Here is a 10,076-nt window from a genome sequence, read left to right on the forward strand (position 1 = left end):
TAGACAGAGTCTCGTTCTATCACCCAAGCTGGAGTGCAGTGGTATGATCTCAGCTCATTGTAATCTCCACCTCCTGGGTTCAAGCGAATCTCCTGCCTCAGCCTCCCAAGTAGCTGGGGTTACAGGCATCTGCCACCATGCCTGGCTAATTTTTGTATTTTTAGTAGAGATGGGGTTTCATCATGTTGGCCAGGCTGGTCTCGAACTCCTGACCTCAAGTGATCCACCCGTGTTCGGCCTCCCAAAGTGCTGGGATTACAGGCATGAGCCACCCAGCCCAGACATTGTTGCATGTTTTCTTTCACAAAACAGAGAAAAGATCACCAGATAGGATACTGCTGGCATCAATTCCAATGCTCAAGAATGCCTTCAAGGATCAAAGAGCTTTCTATCTTTTAACCCCATATTTCTCATGCTAGTTTTGCCATACTAGATGAATGCTACCTCTCCAGATACCACAAGCATGTTTAAAACAAAACAAAAACAAAACAAAAATAATTCTGTTGCCAGAAAGAAGTAAGAGATGAATGCTAGGGGGCAGTGTAATTAGCAATGCCACTGCTTGCTCTCATGGAAAACAGAAATACAAGCTTTTTCCTTCTCCTCCTGCCCCTGATCGAAATGGTTGTGATCTATCTATTTCACCTTCTTTGAAACTCGTCTACCTCTTTTTAGGCCTCTGCCACGTCCTTAGGTCAGAGCCCTGGCAGCTCTTAGATGATTGAAATTATGGTCTCATTGCTTCTCGTCTGGACATATGGCCACAAGGCTGCCTGAGGTGTCTGCCTAGCATGCAAATCTGCCAACGCTCACCATGTAAAATTCTCTGAGAGCTTCTGACTGCCCTCAAAACAGAGCCAGAGTCTGGCTCTCAGGGTTCTGCTGGCTTAGGGAGGCACCACACACACTAGGCTTGCACACTCAGTTCTCAGCGAAAGCCCAGGGAACCTGACCCCAGAGGTCTTACCACACCCACTTGTTACCGTGTCACAGCACTGCCCAAATGTGGAGAACTAACTAACTGGAAGTTTGTCAGTCCCCCATCAAACTGTGGATTCCCTGAGACAAGGAATTATGTCATGTCCATCTGCACGGCTTCAGCACTTAGCACAGTATCTGGCACAGAGTAGATGCTCAAAAAATTTCTGCTGAATGAATGAATGAAAGAAGGCAGGATTGCACCTCTCTTTCAGGATCTGTCCATCAAACAAGAAACAGAGCCTAATAAACACGTAACTGCAAAGGTGCAAAGTGGTGACAGATTTTAAGGGAGACCCAGTAGGGATAAGCAGAAGGGATGAGGGCTGCACAGGGCCAATAGCAAAGGCCTCATGTGGGGGCAGCCCTTCCACTACCCACCCTCACCGCCCCCGCTGCCTCAGGAAGAGCTGTGCACATTAGACAGGGGGGGATTCAGGTGGTGGACAGCCTTCCAGGGAACTCGTGGTCCATATGCAAAGCCAGGTGGTGGCTCTTCTAGAAGGAACGATGGGTGTTCCATTAACTGGTATGTGTGGAATGCAGGTGCAATAGGTATGGCAGGACACTTCAAATATTCATTTGTGGTTTTTGTCCACTATAGATTCCCCTTTCCCCCATTTCAAGCCTGCAGTCAGGCCATTAATGTTTCCTTGCCTCAAGGACTGCTACCTTAGGGAAAATTAGAAGTTACTGAAGGTCTAACTTTTTGGAAATCAAACTTAAATCCATTTACATGAAAAAAGGGGACAGGAGTCTGCTTCTGAGAACACCAGAAAGAAAAGGATGAAAAGGGTTTCCAGGGCTGGCCGTCAGCTGGAGCTACAGAGAATGGAAGCCATCTGCTCCAGAGGTAGGCATGGAGATGTCGGTGTCCCTGGTTTAGTGGGTTGAATAATGTCCCTGAAATATTCATGCTCACCAGGATCTTCAGATTTTGACCTTATTTGGAAATAGGGTCTTTGCAGATGTAATCGGTTAAACAAGTTGAGATGAGGTCACATAGAAAAGCATGGAACACTTTCTCTCTGAGTCTCCAGTAGGAACCAACTTTTGCAACACCTTCATTGCAGCCTCCTGAACTGTGAGAAAATATATTTCTGCTATTTCTGGCCACACAGTTTGTAGTAGTTGGTTATGGCTATCCTAGGAAATACATATATCTGGGTTAGCTGGACCCTATCATGAGGAAGCTTAGGAACCATGATTCTTATGGATCTCGCAGCCTAGGACAGTGGGAGGCACTGCAGAAGCAGTGAGGATTGCCAGGAGTCAGAGTTCCCTCACACCAGGCCCTGCATTAGCCCTCTGGACTTCCGTATATCTTGGGGGCTTCACCAGTCCAGCAAGATAGAGATCTATGTTGATTTTAAGAACTTAACATACAAGTTAACCAGAGCTTCTGGGCGGAGTCATGCCTGCTAGTAGAGTGTTTGTAAAGAGGAGTATTGGAAAGAAACAAGTGAGAAACATACATTGGGACCACACCAAGGAGGGTCTCAATTGCTAGACTCAGAAATTCAGACTTACATCCCTAGGCAATGGGAAGTCACAAACGTTTTAAGGGTTTTGAGCTTGGAAATGACTTGAGGGAAGGAGAGGGGCTTCAGGAAAATTAATCTGACTGTCGTTATCAAGTGTTTTGTTGCAAGTAACAGAACTATGACTTAAAGTGGAGTAAGAAAATAATTTTATTGACTCATGAAACAGAAACTCCAGAACAGACTTCATGTATTGTGTGATTAGGACTCTGAACCTAATATTTTATTTGGCTTTCTTCATGGGCACAAAGATGCCTCCCAGAGCAACTGTGTTAAAAATGATCTTTTGTTCATGTCCAGGTAGAAATAATCTATATTCAGGGCTTACTCTTAGAAACTTTTTTCCTAGGAGACTCAATACATTTATCTCTTTATCTTGGTGGTCCAAGCAGGGATTAAAGCTACTCATTCATGAGTTGATTTTTGACAAAGAAATTAGGGTGGGTAGGATGGACTGAAACTAATCAGATGGCTTAGCATAGATTTCCGGTCTAAGACCTGTCAGGAGTGGCTTAATGACAGAGACACATTCCAAGAAAAGCGTCATTAGGCAATTTCATGGTTATGCAAACCTCACAGAGTTCACTGTAATACAGCCTCAGGCAGGACCTTCAGGATGTGTTCCAGGGAAAGGCACTGTTACCTTGGGGGATGGCAACTCCATGCATGTTACTGCCCTTAAAGACCTTCCTGTGGTTCAAGACATGCAGTGAAAGAGAGTGATATTGAAGACTGACGCTGTGTGGGCCTAAGCTGAAGTGGGTATTTGTGTTTTAATTTTTAACAAAAAAGTTTAAAACGTAAATAAATAAATAATCTGTAAATAGGAAAAAGCTTGTGAAATAAGGATATAAAGAAAATAGTTTTAAGCCGGGTGCAGTGGCTCATGCTTGTAATCCTAGCACTTTGAGAGGCTGAGGCGGGTGGATCACCTGAAATCAGGAGTTCAAGACCAGCCTGGCCAACATGGCAAAACCTTGACTCTACTAAAAATACAAAAATTAGCCAGTTGTGGTGGTGTACACCTATAATCCCAGCTACTTGGGAGGCTGAGGAAGGATAATCACTTGAACCTGGGGGACGGTTCAAGTGATTGAAGATGCCTCATCTTGCAGTGAGCCAAGATGATGCCACTGCACTCCAGCCTGGGTGAAGGAGCAAAACTCCATCACAGAAAAAAAAAAAAAAAGAAAGAAAATGAAAATATTTTTAGTGCAGCTGTTCAAAATGTTTTATTTTAAGCTAAGCATTATTATAAAAAAGTCAAAAAAGTTAAAGTGTATACAGTACAAAAAGTAACAATAAGCTACAGTTAATTTACTATTAAAGAAAAACACATTTTAATAAATTCAGTGTAGCCCAAGTGTACAGTGTTCATAAAGTCTACAATAGTATATGGCAATGTCCTAGGCTTTCACATTCACTCACCACTCACTCACTGACTCAACCTAGAACGACTTCCAGTAACACATGCTCCACTTATGGTAAGTGGCCTATACAGGCATACTGGTTTTATCTTTTATGACATTTTTCTATGGTACCTTTCCTATGTCTAGATACATTTAGATACATACCTACCATGGAGTGACGATTGCCTACAGCATTCAGTACAATAACATGCTGTACAGGTTTGCAGCCTTCGAGGAATGGGCTAAACCATATAGCTCAGGTGTGCAGTAGGTTTTACCATCTAGATTTGTGTAAGTACACTATGATGCTGGCACAGGGATGAGGATGAAATTGCCTAACAATGCATTCTTCAGAATGTATCCCCATCACTAATAGACTCACAACTATGTCCATGGTGGTTTGCTTGGTTTGCTTCTTTTTTCTTTTTTTTCTTTTTTTTTTTTGTGCTTTGAAGCTCCAGCTCAAAGGGTGTTTTCTGAATCCTGGATTTGCTTGTAGGCAGATAATGCACCATGAACTTTCCTGTCTATTAGTGAAAACCTTTCAGTTTTGGTGCCAATGTTTTCAGACTTCTTAAGGAGCTTGTTGGAGTCTGAAAAAACTTCTGCTACACCCTTCGCTGTGAGTGTTCTTGGGAGTTCTTTTTTCCTTTCTCCTGCACTTTCTTTTCCTTTTACCTCTTCTTCAGCTATGCACTCCTATTCCAGTTCCAAAAGCAACCCATTAGTCAATTCCTCAGGAACTCCCTCTACAAATTACTCAATGTCATCCTCATCCATACCCAGGTTAAAGTTGTTTGCCATCTCAACCACAGCCTTCTTGATTTTTGCAACTTCCTCATCCTTGGCAAATCCTTTGAAGTTATTCACAAACCTCTTGCGTGTCATCTTCCAAGTGCCATTCCTACAGTCCTTAGCGACATACTCCAAGCCTAAACAAGGTTCTTGATGCTGTTCAAAATTTCATCAGAGTCTTCTCAGTGTCTTCCTCCACTGCAGTATGGCACCAGGCAAAAGTCCTCCCTCCTCAGGTAGTAGAACTTAAAAGCTGCTATAACTCCTTGATCCATTGTGTGGATGAAAGAGGTGGTACCTGGAGGAAGAAATATCACTTTGATATTGGGATGAAGATCACCAGTAAAAAAGAGGACATGTGGGAGCATTATCAACAATAAGTAAAATCTTGAAAGATGGATCATTCTTCAAACAGTGCTTTTCCTTTCACTGGTACAGCAATGCAGGACAGCACCCTGGAAAAGGAGCTGCATCCACTATGACTTCTCACTACTCCTGTAGCCCATGAGCAGTATATGCTTAGTGCTATGCTTGAAGGCCCTGGGGTTCTCACTGGGTCAGATCACAAAGGATTTCAACTAGTAGCCTGTACCATTTCCCCCATGCAAGACTGTTACCCTGTCCATCAAAGCCTTGAAACCTGACATTGACTTGGCTTCCTTATAGATAAAAGTCATTTCAGGCATCCCTTTCCAGAATAAGGAGGTTTCATCCATATTGAAGATTTGCTCTGGCAAGTAAATTTCCTCCAGTCAGCTTATCTGCAGTTTCCAAAAATTCTTCAGCTGCCTTCACATCAGCACTCACAGACTCACCACTCACTTTCATATTATATAATAAAGAATGATTCTTCAGTCGTTTAAACCACCCAAAGCTAGCAGTAAATTCAACATCCTAGTCAAATCCAGCCTTTTCTTTCAACATCACAAACTTTCTGTTTTGGCTGGGATCATCATGGGGCTGGGTGAGATACACTTGTGTGTCAGTCTAGTCTTCAATCTGGGTCATAGGAAATGTCTCTATATCTAGTATAGGCCCTTCTTAAATTGTTGATAGTCCCATTGCCTTCAATGAAGCAGATAGTTTCAACTTTTGTCACTTTGTTCTTTTTCTCCAAGATTGTAGCTACGATGGAATGCGACCTACCTGCCTGGCGAGCAATAACCATCACCAATTTTCCACCTCCGTGGTCTTTAATTACTTTTAATTTCATTTCCAGCTCAATCACTGATATGGTTTGGTTGTGTCCCCACCCAAGTCTCATCTTGAATTGCTAGTTCCCATAATCCCCATGTGTCATGGGAAGGACAAGGTGGAGATAATTGAATCATAGGGGCAGTTTCCTCCGTCCTGTTCTCATGATAGTGAGTTCTCATGAGATCTGGTTTTATAAGGGGCTTCTCCCTTCACCGGGCACTCATTCTTTTCTCTCCTGCTGCCTTGTGAAGAAGGATGTGTTTGCTTCCCTATCGGTGGTGATTGTAAGTTTCCTGAGGCCTCCCAAACCATGCTGAACTCTGAGTCTATTAAACCTCTTTCCTTTGTAAACTACCCAGTCTCAAGCATGTCCTTCTTAGCAGTGTGACAATGGACTAATACAATCACTTAATGTGGCTTCTCTTTGGCAACATTAGCCATGGATTCTGTATGCTTAGGGACCATGAGGAACAAAACAGCATGAGATTAAATCAAGCACAAGAGAAAATGATGCAATCAGGAAAAAATGAGATGAATAAGGCTACTGCCGGTATGACACAGAATACTGTTTTACAGTAAACTCTGGTTTTTATAAGCAGAAGCAGCACACTCTAAAATGACTGAAAGTATAGTACAGTAAATATATAAGCCTGTAACATAGCTGTTTATTATCATTATCAAGTATTATGTACTGTACATATTATGCTCGCCATACTGGCAGTGCAGTAAGTTTGTTTATACCACCATCACCACAAACATATGAGTAATGCGATGAGTTGATGTTATGCCAGCTACACCACTAGGTGACAGGAATTTATCGGTGCCATCACAGGGGACCACCGTCATATGTGCATTCCTTTGTTGACCAAAACGTCATTATGCAATGCACAACTGTACATGTGAAAAATGTAGCTGGGTTCTGCCAAACAGTTTTGCTACCTCAAATGTCTGCCAAGATTCTCAGAGTCAGGACCATGTCTCCTACATTCCATCTAATGCAACATCTCCTGGAGGACTGTCCTTCTGCATAGTCATTCATGAGGTGGGCTCAGGCTGCCTGGGCAGTCCATTCAGTGTTGGATTGGTGATTCATGACTCTGTCGATGAGGCCTCCCAGTTAGATTCCTCTCTTGGAAAAACTAAAACAGCTGGTGGAACCACAGTGGGAAGTGAAGCTGAAAAGATTGTTTCCACAATTGCCAGGATGCAGAAAGGCTGGGGCCATAAACATGCAGAAAACTCTAGAACAGACCCCAGGATTTAACAGAGAAAGCCTGTGGGCAGAGAGAGAACAGAGCAGAGAGGGGGAGGGCGGGCAGTGGTGGGGCCAGGAGGGAGACAGAGACACAGAGATGGGCTCTCTCTCCTTCCAGCCTGTTTTCAGCTTCAGTCGGCACATCACTACATTAAAGCTCTTTTTTCTAAGGAAACTTGAGTGAGTTCCTCACAGTCCCAAGAGCCCTAAGGAAAACACTGTCTGAAACACAAAACACCATGTGCTGTGCCCAGCACCTCTGAACTCATCTCTCACAAGTGAGGCAGCCCTTTTCTTTTCTGCACAATCACCCGAATGGGATCAGAACCCATTAGGATCTTTCCACTCTGCTGTGCCAAGAAAGAGGGGTAGGGAAAGGATGAAATCAATTTCCTTAACCATCATTACTGAGAGCTTTGCTGGTGCTCCAAAAAGGTAGGAGGTGGCAGCATGCAGTAAATCAATGTCAGGGCTCCCCAGGGACCCGCTGTGCAGACACTCCCAGTAATGACTGTGACTCCTTGTTCTCTGGCAGGATGTGATGGGAGATACACTCAGGGTGACAAAGAGAAATGCATGCACACACTTCTGACATACAACCCCTGGAAGGGGTCTTAAAAGGGAGTGTTAAGAGTGCTGCTTGCATGGAATGTCACAACTCAGGAAAAAAAAAGGAGAGGGAGAGGCTGTCCCTGTTACCTGGGAAGAAACATAACAGAAAGAAAGTGGGGCTTTCAGAAAAGGCCTTGCCCAGGTTAACCCTTCAGAGATCGGCTAAAGATGCATCTGATGTACAACCTTTTATTCAAATAAGGTGGTGATTTATGTGTGTTTCACTATAATGTCAATTAATAAGGAATTTCCATCTCACTATAGAGTCATCCAGGAGAACTTCCAAGACATGGTCCTCAAGCCTCCCTCCAACCCTGAGAATGTTGGTGGGCATTTGAGTTAGCAGAACTATTTGGCAGAACCCATACAATCTACACTATTCATATATATAGTCATGCATTGGATGACATTTCGGTCAATGATGGACCACATGCATAAAAGACAGTGGTCTCACAATACACTAATGTAGCTGAAAAACTCCTGTGCCTAGTGACCAGAACATCAGCTCAATGCATTACTCACGTGTTTGTGGTGATGCTGGTATAAACAAAACTACTGCACTGCCAGTATTGCACATATAATACGTACAGTAAGAACTCAGCTAAAACTGAGCTGCTTTTGGTTTTTGGCTGCAAAGTGAAACAGCTGGATGACCTGGGGCTCCTTACTTGCCAAATCTGATCCTCTTTCCATAGAATCTACTAGGATATACTAGTGTAGTCTAATATGAGTATAGCATTTTCTATTTTTCAAATATGTTCCCATACATTATTTGATCTATACAATAAACAACACTTTTGTTATTTCATCCAAAAACTGTTTATTGGCCCAGATGATATTTCCAGCCAAAACTAAAAGTCTGGTGCATGTTAGAAGCTCTTCCTTGCTGGAAGACGCTGCTGCTGGAGGGGACAGTAGCTGATGCAAGTAGAACTCTCTGCTCTCCTCCTCCCATGCACACAAGCAGTTTGTAGATGCAGTGAACACCTTGACCCGAGTTTCAGAAAGAGAAAAGCCCACAGGATGTGTCCAGGCAGACAAAAGCGCTCACCCCTTCTCTAGAATTCTATCAAAAACCAAGGGCATCACGCAAGAGGTCTCAGAGCAGGTCCAGAATCTCCTAAAAGGCTATTCATCTTTTCCTTTCCTTTCTAGTAGTTATTTTTCTCATTCTCTCTCCTCCTCCTTTTAAAAGCTGGTTTCTCTTCTACTTTTCTCATCCCTGAATATTTCTCCTTTTCTCTCCCAAGTCCCTGAAGTCTTCCCAAACACCCTAGCCCCCATCCTCTAGGGCAGGTCATCTTCCTGCTATGGGCAGGGACCTGGCACTGGAGAAACCCACCATCTACACAGTTGACTTACTACATGTCAAAGACAGTTCCAAAGGTTCTATGTGCACGAATTCACTAACTGATCACAACAGCTTTATCAGACAGACACTTCTTAGGTCGGTTCTCACAGATGAAGACACCGAGGCACAGAGCCACCTAGGCTGGAAGGTTCAGTCACCAGCCCAAGCTCACACATCCGTTGAGTGGCAGTGCAGGATTTGAACCAAGAAGTCTGGCCACGCGGGCCCTGGCCTGAATCCCTGTACTACAGCAGCCCTCTGATGAAACAAAGGCCGAGGGACTCTCCCCTTCCACTGCAAAAGGCTGATCTCTCTCCAGCTGGAGCAAGGGGCGCTGGAAGGATGCAATGACCCTAAAGCCAAACTGTGCCAACTGTGCCTCTTTCCTCTAACATTCCTCCGAAAAGTTGCGAAAGAGGTAGTCTCAGTAAGCGGCTAAGAACCGTAAAACCAGATTTACATGACTTGTGTACAGCATTTAGCATCAAAGCCCTGCACTCTGCCATTCAGCAAAATAAGTCTCCATCGCCCCCGCTTCCCTGTAAAAAAGGGAGGGCTAAATAACTGCAAGCTTAATCCGCAAACCCCAAGCCCCAGCCGCAGCCTCCGCATCTGGAAGGAAAAAGCGGTGGCAGGTCGGGGCCGGGACCAGGGCCGGCCGCAGCGCCCGGCTCTGTGGCTCTGAACGAGGTTCTGGCCGCAAAAGTCCTCCAGCCCACGCTCCTCCCTTCCTCCTCCCTAAATCCCACCTCGAGTCCCGCGCCCTTAGAGGAAATGGGTGGCTCTGCCCGGTCGCCAGCAGGGGATCGGCCCCTTCTCCCCACCGTGCCCCCGACTCGAATTCTTCTGGGCAGTGCCATCCTCTCGGTGCGTGCCTGTCTTCTTCCTGAAACGGACCCCAGTGGCTCCCGGCCCGCCCGGGCGCTCTTCCTTAGCCC

This window comes from Mandrillus leucophaeus, unplaced genomic scaffold (assembly GCF_000951045.1).
Source record: "Mandrillus leucophaeus isolate KB7577 unplaced genomic scaffold, Mleu.le_1.0 Scaffold173, whole genome shotgun sequence".
NCBI classification, from domain to species: Eukaryota; Metazoa; Chordata; class Mammalia; order Primates; family Cercopithecidae; genus Mandrillus; species Mandrillus leucophaeus.